Source organism: Taudactylus pleione, unplaced genomic scaffold (assembly GCF_031769625.1).
Source record: "Taudactylus pleione unplaced genomic scaffold, aTauple2 ptg000032l, whole genome shotgun sequence".
In the NCBI taxonomy this organism is placed as follows: Eukaryota; Metazoa; Chordata; class Amphibia; order Anura; family Myobatrachidae; genus Taudactylus; species Taudactylus pleione.
The window spans coordinates 1059486-1078552 of NW_028284434.1; the positions used below are offsets into that span (position 1 = coordinate 1059486).

Below are 19067 nucleotides of genomic sequence, written 5' to 3' on the forward strand. Positions count from 1 at the left end.
GAATAATAATAAGAAAGCCTATTATGGCCATTATTATGCTAAGAACCTCATGGATGCAATTTAGCAGTATTATTATTAGGTTGAGCATAGTTAGAGTGAGCACTTGCATCTGTCCTCTTTTTTTTTGCTTGTGGCACTAGAAGTCTCAGCAAGCAGCACCTCACATTGTGCTTAGGGTGTGCAATCTAGGGTCCCTCCCCCTATGTTTAATGTATTGTTAACTGCCATTGTTATAGACTTTGTTGCTTAACAATGATCCATCAGAAAACATTTGTTTCAGAATTCCAAAACTTTATGAACCAGTCAATGACATTTGCAGGATTTCAAAATGTGCCATAATGTTCTCACAGTGAGGAAAAAGTAAAGTTAAGTGTGAAAAAGCCCTTGAATCAGATTCAGTAGATACAATGGATGTTATGTAACCCATAGCTTTCAAAGATTCAAATAAACCACTGTCAGATGCATTGGTCAGTTGACAAACAGAATGATTGAATAAGAGTGGAGTGGGTTAAACTACGAGTCTGGGGGCTGGCTTAGGTAACACCATGTGACTAAGTTTGCCCTATTAGGATAGGTGTGTGTCTTAACTGGGAATGTGAGGTTGTGAGGGCTGAGACAAAGCCTCTTTGTTCCTGTCTTCACAGAGATAAGTGCTGTACCAGTTCGTGCTGTACCAGTTATATTGCCTTCTTCCTCACTGCATTCTTTTTCACTAGCTTTCTTTCATCTCTATTCTACCTCACTGTTTTTCTTTTCCTCCATTTTCATACATTCCTTTTATCTTTCCTTTCCTGTGTCCTATCTTTCCCTGCATAAGTGCTGCCTTTCCCTGGCCTCATGTCCTGCCCGCGCTCCTCTCAAAACCCCCCCGGTGCTACCCTGATGGGGCCGGGTCCTTTGTCAGGTCTCCCGCTGCCTCATCGGGTGTTCTCCATCACCCGGGAGGCCGTGGAGCATGCATGCTCACCCGCCACGGTGTCGGACGCTGGGAGGTAACACGGTGTGACTGCTCCGGAGGCCACGGCTGTTGGCTCCTGGCGGCAGGTGGGTCAGTGCACTCTGATTGCTGTGCCTGCCCACCCGCATGTCCCGGCTCACGACAGTGCTGCGAGCTGTGGATGCGCTCAGGTGCATGTCCCCATGGGGATACCGGCTGGGACACCCACGGGCAGTGTAGGGGTGGTTACGGGTTCGAGACCATTCTGGTCCCGAGCCCCGGCTCATACCTCCAAGGCCAACATGAGGTGCAGAGGCACAGGCCCAAAATACAAATGGCGGCTCTGCTCAGCTCCCTGAGCCTGCTCGGGGGGCGGGGCTTATCCACCATTTTGTTGATCAGCATCAGAACTTGCAGCAGGTGGGCTCTGCCAGCAGTTCTGTGCTAAATAATCAGGTGCAAGGGGCTGCTCAGGGTCACAAAGGGCTTGTTACAGCATGAGGCCTCCCAGCTTAAATGCCATTACTATGCCCACAGGCTCTAGGGATGCTGCTATCTCACAACTACCTGGCCCTGTGTCTTCAGCTGGAGCGCCCCCGTGATTCCTACCTTGCAGTTACCAGCGACCATGCCCGAACAATTGTTGGCATCAGAGCGCACATTTGGGTCATTAGTAGCGCAAGGTACCCCAGGAGTGGTCCCTCCCCCTATATCAGCCATTTCAGCTATGCTTTCTTCTGAACCTTTGACTGCATTGGAGCTACGGCGCCAGATGCTGTGTTACCTTCTTTTTCAGACAGCGATGCCAGCGACAGTCATGAGGAGGCAGCTGTGGAAAAGGAAGCGACTTTGGCTGATTCTTTGTGTGGCGAGCAGCCGAGTACATCAGGTGGGTCTTACGTGGATGATGACAGTAGCAGCTGTTGTTCCTCTTCATCGCTGGTGTCAGATGCCAGCAGCTCTGCCAGGGAGCAAAAGCGGGCAGCTAGATATGCTAGATGTGAGGCCAACCGATGTGATAAGTCATCTAAGCACAAGCGCTTGCGTTCACATGATGCCTCTTGCAAAAGTTCTAAATGGTTACTAGGGGTCTGCTGCAATAATACGGCAGTCTTGCGTGGCTTGTGTCCAAGCTGTAAGCGCAAGATTAATAAGGGTTTATATGGACATTTTTGTGCTCACGGACAAAACCAAAAAGGACTTTGAGGTGGCCAAGAGTAAGGGAGGAGTTGGCCTGGACACTTTCAAGTCCTTTAGTAATTGGATCGCGGGTTTCTGCATTTTTGCATCAGGCTATTTTGGTAACTCGTCCTCAGGAGCATTTAAATGTGATCAGGTACCTGCACCTTATTAATAGCATGCAGCGCAGTTCCCGGGGGTTTGCATGGCGGGCTTACGATGAAGAATTTAATCGGACGCAGGATGGGAGGCCCGTTATTGAGTTAAGGACGTGGAGGTGTGGCTAGAAGTTACACAGCCTCAGCATCTTCCAATAGATGCTCCTTCTGTTCTTCGGCTTCCAGGCCGGGCTGTCTTTCAGCTCAGTCTCAGAATAAAGGCAAATGTTTTGCTTTTAACAATGCCACTTGTACACAGGGGCAACATTGTCATTTTCGTTGTGTCGGAGACCATCCCGTTTCCAATTGTTCCTGGCCGGCTGGACAGCAATCTTCTAAGCCAGCAGGGAATACCAGATGCTAAGTAAGGCATCATCCCCAGTGTGTTTGGATGATATGGCCAAGTGGTTGGGTTAGTATCCAAACCTTGAGGATGTGCAAATTTTGTATTCAGGTTTCGCTGTTATTTTTCAGTTGCCCATTAGGGGCGAGGTTAGTGTCGGTTCCCCATGGAATCTGCTGTCAGCGAGAGAATTGCCTGCTGTCCTTAAAGCTCTAATCCAAAAGGAAGTGAGCCTCGGGTGAATGGCGGGCCCATTTGAATGACCTCCACTGGAGAATTTGATCCTTTCTCCCATGGGAGTGGTTCCCAAGAAGTCTCCTGGTAAATTTAGGCTCATTCAGCATCTATTCTACCCATCAGGGTCTTCTGTGAACGACGCTATACCTCCAGAATTTTGTTCGGTAGCGTATCAGTCTTTTGACGAGGCCTTGGAGTTGGTTAGATCATATGATCCCAGAGCTCTCATGGCTATGATAGATGTGGAATCGGCATTTTTCGTCTATTGCCCCTGAGTCCTTCAGGTGCATTTGTTTTTGGATTGGGATTGGGTATTTTATAGACAAGTGCTTGCCTATGGGATGCTCTGTTTCTTGTGCCTTTTTTGAAAAATTTAGCACCTTCACCAGTGTGTGGAGACTTCTTGCAGGGGTCACGGGATAGCTCACTATCTCTATGATTTCCTGTGTGTGGGTCTGTCCGATTCGGATCATCGTGCATCCATTTTGTTTTCCTTGTGAGCTTTGTTTTTCCTTTTTGGGGTGCCAGTTGCAGAAGGGAAGATGGAGGGCCCTCTCGCTTGCTTATCATTCCTGAGTATCGAGATCGGTACCCGGGTAGGGGTTTGCAGGCTTCCTCAGGACAAGGTGGCAAAGTTGCACGACACTATTGCTGCATGTTTGGCTGCTTGTAGCATTGCTTTGCGACAAGCGCAATTGCTCTTACATCTGTTGTACTTTGCCTGTAGGGCTATCCCGAAGGGTAGGGTTTTTTGCCGGAAGCTGGAGCGGGCCACAGCTGGGGCATCCAGACTGCACCATTTGGTTCATTTGTCATCTGAGATCAAGAGGGATTTGTCCGTTTGGGCATTTTTTCTCGAGAATTTTAATGGTGTGCTGATTTGGAAGGCTCAAGATGTCTACAGTTTTCAGTTACAGCTTTTCACCGATGCGGCAGGTTCAGCTGGTTTTGGTTGCTACCTTGCCGGCTCCTGGTGTGCAGCACCTTGGCCTGAGGAATGGGTATGTTTGGGTCTCACAAGGGATATTTTGCTTCTCAAATTCTTTCCAATCATGGTTACATTGGAAGTGTGGGGTGAGCAGTTGTGTTATGAAGTTGCACAAGAAATAATTGCTTTCCAGACTTTGATTGTCATTCCAAAGCACAAAAAGATATTATTCTCCAAAAAGCATATAGTTATACGCCTTAATCTAAATTCAATTAGTGCAAACAGTATTATACAATCACAAGGTACAGTCGATACATACACAAGCGCTCTGGATCCAGATTTCCCGGCATCAAATATGAAACCTCCACCAACAGAAAGAAAGAGATAACTGACTACCAGATATAGAATGCTTGCATATATACCCTTAATGAGATAAGCAATACAATAGAATGAGTTGGCACAATCCCATTGGTTCTTCCTCTTGGTTCTTCTGTAGCGATGCAGTCCATAGGCCAGTTTGTACAGTATGGGTTCAGCCCTAAAATGGCTCTTTGTGTGTGTTTTCCCGCCGAAGAACAAGTCTAAACTTGCTAGTAAACATTACAGTAAAGAGTACATTTCAATGCCGAACTCTCTATGATTCATAATTTGCAGAAGCATGTTGCAATCTCCCTGCCGATGGAACCGGAGATCTGCAAATAAACAGTGGTTTAAAATAGCACCAAACATGGTCTGCTTAATGTGTAAGTGTAGGAATATTAAGAAAAGACGCTAGTATGCGTTGTGCATCTACGTTGTTTGTGGAGTACACCATGGTACGTGCTTTGTGGGGTTGTTCATATTATATGTAGTAATAAATGTATGTATTTATATAATGAGGACTTTTAACAGTGTTCTATTGTGTGGGAAACGCACGATGCTAAATAACAATATAGCACCGTATATTACTGATACTATGTGGAGAACGCAAAATAGCGCTGTGTAGCCATTCACAAAATGGGGTCGTGTAGCCATTCGCAAAATGACGTTGTGCAGATATTAATTTTTTGCAATTTAGATCTCAGCCAATTATCAGGCTTTGACATTCCACCCTTTGATAGCAAACAATAAGCTATCACACTCTGGACTTAAATTTATTTTGTTTAGTCTTACACTATGACATATTATTCAATGTTATATTATGTGATGGCACAGTGTGGTCATTAAACCATCAATAATGTGTCTCTTGGAGGGACATAAAGCTACCCTTATACACACACCATGGATCTTGGAAGATCATGGGAAAGATGTGGGGATGCACATAACCTATAAAGGAAGTCTTGAAGGGGATAGGGACTTACATTATTTAGGATGTTTAAATTAACATTTCATAATATATTTCATGCATGGCTAAATCTCATCTGGTGGTACATTCGAGTTCAGGGTTGTAATGCAATTGTTCATTTACCTTAGTATTAACATTGTTACTACTGACCACCATCATAATTTCATTCCTTTGGTTTACATTAGCTTTGCATTTTCCACATTTCAACACAGCAGGAACACATCTGACACAGAAGCCAATTACTAAGATGGCAACCAATATGAGGATCAGGAGTTTACCTATACTAGCAACCATTTCCTTGACCCACTCTCCTAGACCGGAAAACCATTTCACTGGGGTCAATCAAGAACCCCATTCTTCTACCTTTTCCTCTACTTCAGCTACTGAAGCATTATGGTTCTTTTGAAATTCCCATTTATCACTTTTCAGAGCTTAGAACTTCTGGCCCTATATACTCTAACAGATCATGATAACAACAATGTAGACAGACAGACTTAATTCCATTGGTTCTTTCTCTTGGTCTTTGTAGTATGCTGTAGTTCATAGGACAGTTCACTAGGGGTATGTCCCAGTTCTCCAGATTACATTGTCTTTAATTGATTTAAACTATATAGAGACACTACATTACAGTGTATACATTTTAACCAATAATTTCCTATATTCCATAACCATCAAACGCAAGATACGACTCCCTCGCTGATAGATTCAGATATCTGGAAATAAACAGAGTGTCAGTTTAGTACCAAACATGCCATGTCAATTATGTTGTATACCATTAATATCAAATACATACATTTTACATCATAATTAATAACTTTAATATAAACCATAATGTACAGGAACCTTTTATGAGTGCGTGTATATATATGATTATATGTAAGTATGCATTGTGTGTCTACATGCAGCGTAAATGGTTTGCTGTGTGCAGGGTTTGTGTTACAGCACAAAACATGCTCTGTGTGTGTTTCTATTTATAATTGCAACTGTATATATATGTGTGCACGCATTGTGGATACCCATGTGATTGTTTAAGTGTATATATACATATACTGTATACATACCAATATATTAATATATATATACAGTCAGGTCCATAAATATTGGGACATTGACAGAATTTTCATATTTTGGCCTCTATTCACCACCACAATGACTTTGAAATGAAACAAACAAGATGTGCTTTAACTGCAGACTTTCAGATTTCATTTGAGGGTAATTACATCCAAATCAGGTGAACGATGTAGAAATTACAACGGTTTCTATATGTGCCTCCCACTTTTTAAGGGGTCAAAAGTAATGGGACAAACTAAACAATCCTAAATCTAACTTTCACTTTTTAATACTTTGTTGTAAATCCTTTGCAGGCAATTACAGCCTGAAGTCTGGAATGCATAGACATCACCAGACGCTGGGTTTCATCCCTGGTGATGCTCTGCCAGGCCTCTACTTCAAATGTCTTCAGTTCCTGCTTGTTCTTGGGGAATTTTCCCTTCAGTTTTGTCTTCATCAAGTGAAATGCATGCTCAATCGGATTCAGGTCAGGGGATTGACTTGGCCATTGCATAACATTCCACTTTTTAGCCTTAAAAAACTCCTTAGTTGCTTATGCAGTATGCTTCGGGTCATTGTCCATCTGCACTGTGAAGTGCCGTCCAATGAGTTCTGAAGTATTTGACTGAATATGAGCATACAATATTGCCCGAAACACTTCAGAATTAATTCTGATGCTTTTGTCAGCAGTCACATCATCAATAAATACAAGGGAACCAGTTCCATTGGCAGCCATACATGCCCACACCATGACACTACCACCACCATGCTTCACTGATGAGGTGGTATGTTTTGGATCATGAGCAGTTCCTTTCCTTTTCTTCTCTTCCCATCACTTTGGTACAAGTTGATCTTTGTCTCATCTGTCCATAGGATGTTGTTCCAGAACTGTAATGGCTTTTTCAAATGTTGTTTGGCAAACTCTAATCTGGTCTTCCAGTTTTTGTGGCTCACCAATGGTTTGCATCTTGTGGTGAATCCTCTATATTCACTCTTGTGAAGTTCTCTCTTGATTGTTGACTTTGACACATATACATCTACCTCCTGAAGAGTGTTCTTGATTTGGCCAACTGTTGTGAAGGGATTTTTCTTCAAAAGGGAAATAATTCTTTTGTCATCCACCACAGTTGTTTTCCGTGGTCTTCCGGGTCTTTTGGTGTTGCTGAGCTCTCCGGTGCGTTCTTTCTTTTTAAGAATGTTCCAAACAGTTGATTTGGCCACACCTAATGTTTTTGCTATCTCTCTGATGGGTTTGTTTTGATTTTTCAGCCTAATGATGGCTTGCTTCACTGATAGTGACAGCTCTTTGGATCTCATATTGAGAGTTGATAGCAACTGATTCCAAATGCAAATGTCACAGCTAGAATCAACTCCAGAACTTTTACCTGCTTAATTGATACTGAAATAATGAGGGAATAGCTCACACCTGTCCATGAAATAGCTTTTGAGTTGATAGTCCCATTACTTTTGGTCCCTTAAAAAGTGGAATATTGAAACTGTTGTAATTCCTACACCGTTCTCCCGATTTGGATGTAATTACACTCAAATTAATTCTGAAAGTCTGCAGTTAAAGCACATCTTGTTTGTTTCATTTCAAAGCCATTGTGGTGGTGAATAGAGGCCACAATCTGACAATTCTGTCAATGTCCCAATATTTATGGACCTGACTGTATATATATATACATTATATATATATATATATATATATATATATATATATATATACACATATATACATAACTTCAAACAGTAATATTACTTCTGTCTGAACTAAAATAATGACAGACAATGGAGTTTGTCCTGTTCACAGGTTGAGCAAGGTTTGGCAAGGAGTCTGATAATGTTAACAAAAGGTTTTCCTATGTTTATTCAGAATACAATTGTCAGTTCCTTTTATCCACATCAGCATGGGACACAAGGCCTACAATTTCAAACGATAGTTAAACGTCAGACAATTGTTTCTAAATTACATTAAGAACACTCTCTCTCTGAGCATATCAGTGTCTGTGTTATACTTCAATTGCCACAGACATACTGTTTCTATGGGCCTGATTCAGACCCGGTCGCAAGCGCTGAGTGCTCGCAACTGGGTCGATGTTTGCCCACTGGACATGCGCACGACAGAGCCGGCTCCGTCGTGTTCATGCGTGAGACCTGCATAACGACGGGTGCTCCGTTGCTCCGGGTCTTGCACCAAAGGGGGCGAGCTGTCGATGGTGATTGACAGCTCACCCCATTTGGTAGGCATGGCCGGGTGGGTGGCTTCACAAACGGAGGCGTTCCCAAGCGAACGCCTGCCATTTGTGGGCGGCCCCACTGACAATGGTCTTGTCGCAATCCCGATGGTCGCAATGCTCTTGACCATCGCGACAATCAACCTGGCCACTTGCTATAGCTGTGGGTGGTCACCAACACCTATGCGAGCGGCCAGGAGGCCGCTGCCAAAAAAAAAATGCCCTGATTCAGAGCGAACACTCTTTCAGAGCGTCCGTCTCTAAATCAGGCCCTATATGCAAAGTAAACACTCACAGTATCTTTGTATATTCCACTTACTAGTCTCAGACATGTCCTGAAGACTTGTTTGTCAGCACTGAATATATAAAGTCTTTAAATTATGTGTATTCTTAATTATTTGTCACAAACATGTCCACAAGACTTTGTCTGTCATCACTGATATACTGTATGTGTATTAATAAATGTACATATTGTTTTTGTAAGGGCTTTTAACAGTGTTCTATTGTGTAGGAAATGCATGACGCTAACTAATAACATAGAGCCGTATACTGTGTAGGATTCGCAAAATGGTGCTGAGTAGCCATTCGCAAAATGGCGTCATGCAGATTTTGATTTTAACAGCTTCGACAGTTCTTAGTGAGAAGGTCATCATCTGGTTATTCCCAGTCACCTCCCAACTTCCTGGTTTGTTGAAGTTGGTGATGTTCAAATATAAAAGTGACCTATCCATTTGGTACTGATGGAGTTTAAAATGAGGTGGTTTGGACATAAGAAATTTTCCATCCAGTGTCTTCCCTTGATGTAATTCAAAGATCTCATAGACATTTAATGGAAATGGCACTAACCCTACATTAAGTTGTCCCTGAGGCACGTCAGAGCACACCCAACAGTCAGTCTGGTTTAAAACTTTGCCCACCATGGTATGATAATCCTCTAAAGGATACCCAGCCCAAAATGGGTTATACTTACGTTGGCACCATTGGGTACATCTCTCATCATTTAGGGACCCACAAAACTCACACATACAATATTCCTCAGACGATAAACCTTCACACTGTCTCCGAGTTTCCAGGCTAACAGATCTCTTAATAATTACTGTACTGCATTTGGTCAGATACTCCCCCGATTGGTTTAGCACTCCTTCTCCTAATTCCACTCCATCAATATCACCATCAGCTCCCCTCTCAGTCATCTGTCCTCTATCACAAAAACCAGAATCCCGAAACAAACTAGGATGATGAAAACTCTGGAAGTAGACACAAATGTAACCCCAGCACACCACTCCATCGCTAGAACAGTAGTCTACAAATTTATTTAGCTCAGGTGTCTCACTGCAACTTTTAACCCTCCCGGAACAAGCTCACAATTGACAGGTCTACGTTATCTGCCTCGACTCCACCATGTGTCTCCACCGGTTTTTTTACCTTCTTACAGGGAGTGGAATGGACCCAGGCACAGTATCTCTCTCTGCCACTTTCAAGGAAGTTGTACTCATCAGCAACACCTGATAGGGACCTTCCCACCAATCTGTCAAACAACCTGAACATAAGAAATTTCTGATCATAACAAATTCTCCAGGTTCAACATCATGACAGTTTGTTTCTGGCATATCATGTGACAACAATTTCAGTTTCTGCTGTTGCTGCTTTAACTGTTTACTCATTGTTATAGGATACCTTACAGTAACCTCATTGTTACTTTTCAAATCTTCCTGCGGACTTATAATCAAATGAGGTTGTCTACCAACAGTATTTCAAAGGGGGACAGATTGAGAGGGGGTCTAGGAGTTGTCCTGATGCTATAAAGGACAAGTAGTAGTGCTTCTGGCCACCCCAGTCCAGTTTCTGCCATGATCTTACTTAATTTATTTTTAATAGTACCGTTCATCCTCTCCACCTTGGCGCTGGCTTGAGGTCGGTAAGGGTGTGAATTCTACTATTAATATCCATCAACTTACACATGTTTTGGAAGACATCACCTGTGAAATGAGTACCCCTATCACTGTCAATAAATCTAGGGATACCGTATCTGCATACAAACTCCTGAACAATTTTCTTAGCAGTATATGTAGCAGTATTAGTGGCAGCTGGATATGCCTCAACCCAATTAGAAAACACATCTGTGCACACTAATACACATTTGAGATTTGAGGTTCCTGCATGGTGGTAATTGGATGAAATCAATTTGTATTACCTGAAAAGGTCCGTCTGTCGGAGGACTGTGAGATGGCTCGGTAGGGATTGTTTTCCCAATGTTTTTCATCAAGCAGGTCAAACAGGACATTGCTCTCTTTTCCGCTTGAGAAGAAAAACCGGGTGCACACCATTATGCTCTCACCAACTTTCACATACCTTGCTTTCCCAGGTGAGTCAGATCGTGCACTGCCTCAGCCAGGCTTGGGTAATAAGCCTTGGGAGCCACCGACTTACCTTGTCCATCTCTCCAGAGTCCAGAGAACTCTTGCCCACATCCCTTGGACCTCCAGACTGCTTTTTCCTGAATGGAACATAAATTTTGCATCTCAATTAATTTCTGCATATCAATCGTTTGAAACATCATTTGGTTAATTGGCATGTTCACTCTTAAACCTGCTGCCCATTTGGCAGCTTCCTCTACACTGTTATTGCCCAGTGACACCGGATTGTCCTCACATGTGTGGGCTTTACACTTAATGACGGCCACTGCCTTAGGATGTGGGACTGGTGTGCCTGCTGCTGTCATAAAATTTCTCAGATGCCATATAGCACCAAAATCATCAAAGGTGTACCTAGAGTTAGTATAGATATTAGCAGATTTGCCTTTTGCTAATTCACACACTCTTCTTAGTGCCACCAGCTCCGCCACTTGGGCCGAGTGAGGTGGACCAAGAGGTTCGGCTTCTATGATGTCTTCGTCATTTACCACAGCATAACCTGTACACAACTCTCCAGTGTCAATCTGTCTATGACAACTCCCATCCATGTAAAATGTCACATCTACATTTTCTAAAGGTGTATCTCGTATGTCAGGTCTTGCAGTAAAGGTCTGATTCAAATATTTCATACAATCATGTGCATCAACATACCTGCAGAACTCACCTTCTGCCAGCGACTCACCTCTGTCCACCCTTTGTGCATCCTGAGGCACATATGGTAAATATGTTGCTGGGTTTAATGTACTGCACTGTTTAATGGTGATGTTTGCAGGTGCTATTAGGGCTAGTTCCCACTTCGTGAACCTAGCTGAGGAAACATGTCTGGTTTGGGCAGAATTCAGTAAAGTAGATACAGCATGTGGTGTATAAACAATCATATCATGGCCTAATACTACATCCTCACTCTTACTGACCAATAGAGCAGTTGCTGCTACACTTCTTAAACACATTGGGAGTGATCTTGCCACAGTGTCCAATTGTGCACTGTAGTATGCTACGGGGCTACTGGCATCACCATGTTTGCGCAACCATTAGCTTCCGTACAATACAAATCAAAAGGTTTTTCATAATCAGGTATTCCCAATGTAGGTGCTCTTGTCAGACTATCCTTAAGATTAAGGTAAGCCTGCTCTGTTTCCTCTATGTGTATGAGACAATCGGGTTTTGAGGAAGAGACTAAGGCTCTCATTCAGAGGCGCTCGCAAGAAGCGAGCACTTGTTCAGAATGAGGGTAGCCCCTTGAGTTTATTAGTGTGGCCTCCTGGTCACTAGCTAAGCTGTGGGTTACCACCCACAGCTTTAGCGACCAACCAGGGTGATGGTGACGATGGTCAAGACCATCGCGACCATCGGGGCTTGTGACAAGACCCTAAAGTTGGGTCTCGGCAATGGCAAACCCCAGGGAGCTTCCTGCTCTGATTGAGCAGGAAGCTCCCCACTGACATCACTGCTGATGTCAGTGCGGCCGCCCACATGGCAGGTGTTCCATCAGGAATGCCTCCATTTGTGTAGCCACCCCCTGCCCTGCCTACAATACGGGGCAAGCTGTCGATCAACATTGACATCCGCCCCTTGTCACGATTGGTGTCTGCGAGTTACCTGTCTCAGGTGGTGATCGGGTTTCAACGGAGGCTGGCATGACTGGAATCACAGACAATGTAAATAGCTCTATTTACAAGACTTGGGTAGCAGTGAAAACTGCCTTTGATGATAAATGACAGGAACTGGAGGGACCGGACTGGGACCGGCAGGAAGACTTGTTGAATTGAACTGATGAACTAAGAACTTGACTCTGGACTGGAACAACGTGGACTGAACTGATGAGCTTGGAACTTGACTCAGGACTGGAATGTGACAATGGCTGAAGGGAAGCCAGGTAATGCTGAGACGAGGGCTAAACATGGTAATCTGGAATTACTATGACAAAGGCTAGAACTCAGGTGCAGGCTGGACAGGATAATTGGAAATAACAGGTTTCAGGAAGGAATGGATAGGTTTGGGAATTTGCAGGCTGGACAGGATAATTGGAAATAACAGGTTTCAGGAAGGAATGGGTAGGTTTGGGAATTTGCAGGCTGGACAGGATAATTGGAAATAACAGGTTTCAGGAAGGAATGGGTAGGTTTGGGAATTTGCAGGCTGGACAGGATAATTGGAAATAACAGGTTTCAGGAAGGAATGGGTAGGTTTGGGAATTTTAGGTTCAGGGAGGGAATAGGTAGGGAACAGGGGCTGGAGTTGATCCACAGCAGGAAGCAAGGCAGGGTAACACGATGCAGGTTTACAGAGTGCCAGGGACCAACCAGGAGTAGGACTAACAGCAGAGCACAGGCCAGGTATTGCTGTAACAGGACGTCTGGATGCCAGGTATTACTGTAGCAGGTTTTCGGGATGCACCAGAGGTTGCTGTCAGCAGGCTTACTGGATTGCCAGGTTTGGCTGTAACAGGTTTTCTGGAAGCACCGGGGGTTGCTGCCAGCAGATTTACTGGATTGCCAGGTACAGCTGAAACAGGTTTTCTGGATAGCGCCAGGGATTGCTGTAGCAGGTTTCAGGGACAGACTTGAATGTATGAACCATACACTAGGGGAAGACGAGATGTTCAGGCCCAGAATGCTATCAGGAGATGATATATATACCATGGGTCTGGCATCAATTGGTGGATACGGACAGGTGGTCTGGTAGTAGCATTCTGAGTGGTGGAAGGCACAGCATGCAGAGGGAGTATACATCTCTGCAGCTCTGAGAATCAGAACCACACCTGTGATTCCAATCAGGGATAGCAGTGCTCACAGACAGAGGAGAGACCAGGTGCAATAATCAGAGCAAATCCTCCAGGCAAATTACACACACAGATCCATGGGGAAGCTGACAGGGGTAAGTCTCAAGGCAAAAAGGTGACAACTAGACAGGGTCATGACACCCCTTTTGTAGTGAGCTCCGGAGCGAAAGAATTTCTCTCTCACTCCGGAGCTTGCACACGTGCAGTGCAGCCGCTGCGCGTGCGCAGGGACTTAACATTGACCCAGTTGTGAGCGCTCAGCGCTTGCGACCGGGTCTGAATGAGACCCTAAGTCCTGTAATTGTAAAGCCAAAATAGAAAAACCTGGGATACACATTCTGCAGTATCCACTCATTACCAAGAAGGTACGAATTTGCTGTTGATTCTGCGGCAGTGGCATATTCTGTATGGTTTGGATTCTGTCATTTGTCAGATGTCGTATTTCCTGGGTTAGACAGTGTCCCAAGTAATTAACCCTGGACTGGCATGGCTGTAATTTGTCCTTAGCAACCTTGTGTCCTGTCTGTGAGAGATGCAGCAACAGTAGTTTAGTATCATTTAAACATGACATAACAATAAATTGTCTACATATTGTATTAGAACAGATCCATTGGCAGGTTGAAAAGATTGCAAACAGTCATGTAAGGCCTGAGAGAAGATACTGGGGCTGTCTATGATGGCCTGGGGTAATCATGTCCATGTGTATTGTACCCCCCTGTATGTAAATGCAAATAGGTACTGACATTCAGGATGAAGAGGTACAAAGAAGAAGGCAGAACAGAGGTCAGTGACAGTAAAATGGGTTTATTTGGTGGGATCTGCATGAGAATGACAGCTGGATTCGGCACTATGGGGAATTGGCTCTCTTCTACCTTATTAACCCCTCTAAGGTCCTGTACCAGCCTATAACCCCTCCCACCACTCTTCTTCACAGGAAAGATGGGACAGTTAGCTACACTCGCTGTATGGACTAAAATTCCATGTTGCAGTAACCGCTCAAATATGAGATAAACCCCTATCTCTACCTCCTGTTTTAATGGGTAGTGGTGGAAGTTTTGGAGCTTGCCTACCATTTTTTAAATTTACCATTACGGGAGATACATTTGCCATCAATCCAATTTCCTGTCCATCTTTGCTCCAGAGGGACCCTGGTATCTGAGATAACATTTGCTCTACTTGAGATGGTTTTTTATCTGAAATGGTAGAGTGAAACATTAACCTTTGGGGAGTGTCCAGTATATCCCTTACCTTGTGCGCAATTCTCTCTGGGATATCTAAAAATATACCATCAGGTACAATAAATGACACATCTTATTTTACATAACAAATCCCTTCCCAGTAGGTTAGTAGGGGCCGCTGCTGCCAGGAGAAAGGAATGCCTGGTATGCAATGGACCGGTAGTAACCTCTGCTTATTTGGTTAAAGGATAATGGTGCACTTTACCCGTTACACCCATTGCTGGTACTGTTTTGCTGGTCACCTGTAAATTAGATGGAGATTTTATCACTGATCTGGTCGCTCCTGTGTCTACAAGAAAAGAATGTTTTGTACCAGCTACATCAACCGCCATTACAGGTTCTTCCCTAGTACCCCCAGTTAACCTGACTGGCTGTAGACTACAGGTGTGACCTGACCCCTAGAGCTGACTATCTTCTTTCAGCAAAGCATTCACTACTATGACGTGAGCAGGTGATGGCTGGAATTGTCCTGATTGTGGTGGGAGTCCCTTCTGTGGATATCTCGGTGTTCCCTGGTTTGGGGTTTCCCACAGTCTAGCTTAACAGAACCTACTTATTTGCCCCTCCTTGTTACATCTATAACACCATCGTAGTTGACGTGTATTGAAAGGTTTTTGTGTGGGTTGGGGAGTGTGAAAAGATTGTGGTTGTGTCTGGGGATAAGGGTTTGGAGGTTGTATGGGATGAGTGTATTGTGGCTGTGTGTGATAAGACTGCTGCGGTGTTATTTGCATTCCTTCCAGAGCTTGAATACTAACATCCATTAGTTTCTCGCTCTGCATTTTTCTCTTCCTAAAGATGTTTTTATCATGTTCAATTGCAGTTTCCCTGAGTGTGTCTATTGTAACTCCCCTCCACCCAGGAAGTGAGGTCTGAACCCTGGCCTTTAGAGTGTCTTTAAGACCATCCATAAGCACTGTGATTGTCATTTCCCTGTGATGTGTGTTGTCCTTTATATCCTCTATACCTGTGTATTGCGTAATAGTCTGCAATGCTCTGGTGAAATAATATGTTGCAGAGTCACTCTCTTTCTGTTTAATCGTAAAAATCTTACTCCAGTCAACTACTACTGGGAAATATATGGTCAACTGGGTGACAATACGGGCTATGTTGTCTTGATTACCTTCATCAGTTATGGAACCATCTCCATCCAATACACAGGCCGCGATAAACTTTTTCACATCGGTATTGTGTGGAAGACATGAGCGTAATACCACTCACCAATCTTTGTTGGTTGGCTCATGAGCATTACCAAAATCCTTTACAAATCTCTGGCACTTTGCTAATTCTTTTCTAGGGTCAGGGAAATCTGTCATTATGGAATGTAGCTCTGCTCTTGGCCATGGACAATGCATTGCTACATTCCTTGTGGCCACTACACCATGCGTGTCTGGACTCCCATTGGGAACAGTTATTGTCTGGATGGAATGGATGCCTGCCACACTGCTACCTTTGGCCTTGCTACCTGTTTGAGGGTTCAGCCTATTACTGCTAAGTTTAGTATTAGCAACCTCCGCTACTGTTAAAGTGGGTGTTAATACTTCCTGCACTGGTGGGGCTACATCCATTTTTGGTACTATCGGGGCAGCTACCTGTGATTGCTGTTATAGTACATCTAACATTTGGGCAACATGGGAGAGAGCTGACATTACAATAGGTTCATCATCTGCATCATAAACATGTTCCTTATAGTTACATAGGAGAGGGTACAGGTTACTTGTTAAATTTTTATGATTTTTTTGATCGACTGTACCTTCACCCCCATTCGCATAGGGTGGTGGTGGTCGTGTGCGGTATAACCTTACCTTCTGCAACGCTACCTAGCTGTGTATGGGCACTACTTTGCAGTGCACATACAATACCATTTAGCGCTGCGTGTGCGCTCCCTTGCATCATGCGTGCAATGCTAATTTGCATCGTGTGCACACCACAAAGCCACATGTTCCCCTTGTGCTGCCACAACTTCAAGCAATCATTAAACTTTACCCTTTTCTTCAGAGACTTCACTAAACATATACTGTCTCTGACATTATTTAGAACCTCTGAATCAAAGCTACCAATTTTAGGAAAAGGTGTTCTACATTTCTTGGTCATTTTGACCCATATGTCACAGTACGTCATAGCATATGCACCATACTTTTTAAACATAACATACCTGGCCGAAACCAACTGACCCTTCCATCAGCAGCACACCATCGACCATTTCCAGAGATTGCTTCGCACCCATCTGAGAAAACGCTTAGCAATTTCTAGAGAATTTTGATTGGTGAACAATTTTCAGTGAGCTAAGTTCACACACACCCTCCCATTATGCACAGTCTGGCGTTACAGTCGGCTTACATAATGAGGAGCAGAATAACCACCTATTGTAAATTATTCTACCTACGGCAATATTAAACCAAGCTTCCACCGCTCGCTCCTTCCCGCTATATACCACTTTCCTGCTAAGCGATAGGGTCCATGTGCATAAGCAAATTATTTTACTTGTGATGAATTTAACTCCAAGCTTCACCACTCGGTTCCTACTTTTAGTTTACTCCCACTGGTAGCATCTAGAAGTTCCAATAACTCCTAACCATGCCAGCAGTTTCACTCCCACAACAACCAACTTCAGAATCATGGTATATATAACCATGCAGTTTGATCGCATTGCCCAAAGAACCTAACTGATCAATGGACTTTGCGATTAATGGGTGCTGGACCAAGAAACCCCTTAGTTTCTTGATAACCACAATGTACATGCTTTGTACACTGGCCCAGTAGTTTATATGGCCCCATCAGACACCTACTGAGTTTCTGCTGAGGTTTAACAAACAGTAACCTCCACCAAGGATTAACCCGACAGTAGCCTCCACTTACAAGCACACGTTGCAATTACACATACCTTATCTGCACAGAAAATAAAACCCTTTCCCTTACTATAGCAGTATAATTCAGAGGTTTAACAAGAAATCACGCTATACATATAATGATCGTTTGAACATGTGGCAGCAATACATGAAATATGCGTACGCTATTGTGCGACTTCCCCGTTTAACACAAAACTTTATCAACGAAGGAAAACAAACTTTTTCCTTCCTTGTCCCTGGATTCTAATCAGTGCTCCTTGAACTCACACAATAATGGGTAGTGGTCTCTCAGCATCAAGTGGTAGCAGGTTTTCGAAGGCAGTGCATTCTTTCCTGGCGCATCCACCCTTTGGTGAGAGATCGATAACCGTGTGTTACCATGTGAATTGGTAGCATGACCTCACTCTACGAGCCCCCAACTATGAATACCTAATTATCTCTATACCCAGAATGTCGCTATTTAGCGTTATAAGTCGCACAAGAAATAATTGCTTTCCAGACTTTGATTGTGGTTCCAAAGCTCAAAAATATATTATTCACCAAAAAGCATATAGTTACATGCCTTAATCTAAATACAATAAGCAGAAACAGTATTATACAATCACAAGGTACAGTCGATACATACGCATGCGTTCTGGATACAGATTTCCTGGCATCAAATATGAAACCTCCGCCAACAGAAAGAAAGAGATGACTGACTACCAGATATAGAATGCTTGCATAAAGGCCCTGATTCAGACCCACTCGCAAGCGGGCGAACGTACGTTAGGCGTACGTACAAAAATATTTAAATTCAAGGGCTCGCTCGTATTTTCGAACGCATCTAAAAATCCTCCCCAAACTCAGACGACCCCTCCTCTAACTAACGAGCGTGCGAAATAGCGAGCGTACATCCCCGAAATGGCTTGAAGGGAATGCACGCACAAGTATAAACCAGAGGTGGCCTTGTCAGATGTCGATTACCTGCTCCTTTATTCTGCCTACCTCCATCAATCGTATCATGCCAATCAATGTATCAATTAGCTTAATTGTTTTTTTTTTTCAACACAATGCAAGAAACTTTACTCTTGTCCGTGTTTGTGTTTTCCCGCAGAATACGTACGGCTTAAACATTCGCTTATATTGCTCAAAAAACATGTTCCCCACAATTAAACAATTGTTCTATTGCTTTGGATCCCCGCATATTTCCCGGGGTTCATTTCTTTATTTAAATTTGCTTACGCATGTCACTGCATCAAGCCTATCATAACCGTCCAGAGATTTCTGGCCCTGTCGAACACATGACTCATACACTAACCAATAGAATTGCTCCTGTTAATTTCCCAAATACTTTAGCCAATCAGAATTTTTTTGGCCACTTTATCAAAAATGATTTTTAAGAAAAACACCATTGC

The 19067-nt window shown here is 43.6% G+C and overlaps 1 protein-coding gene across 1 annotated transcript in view; it reads left to right on the plus strand.

The window, feature by feature from the left end:
• Positions 1–13636: 13636 nt before the first annotated feature.
• The window catches only part of LOC148538904 (uromodulin-like), a 125973-nt gene continuing 120542 nt past the window's right edge, over positions 13637–19067 (plus strand). The window contains exon 1 of the mRNA XM_088452090.1: positions 13637–13681. The gene's annotated coding sequence lies outside the window, so the exon portion shown is untranslated. The remainder of the gene's footprint in view (positions 13682–19067) is intronic.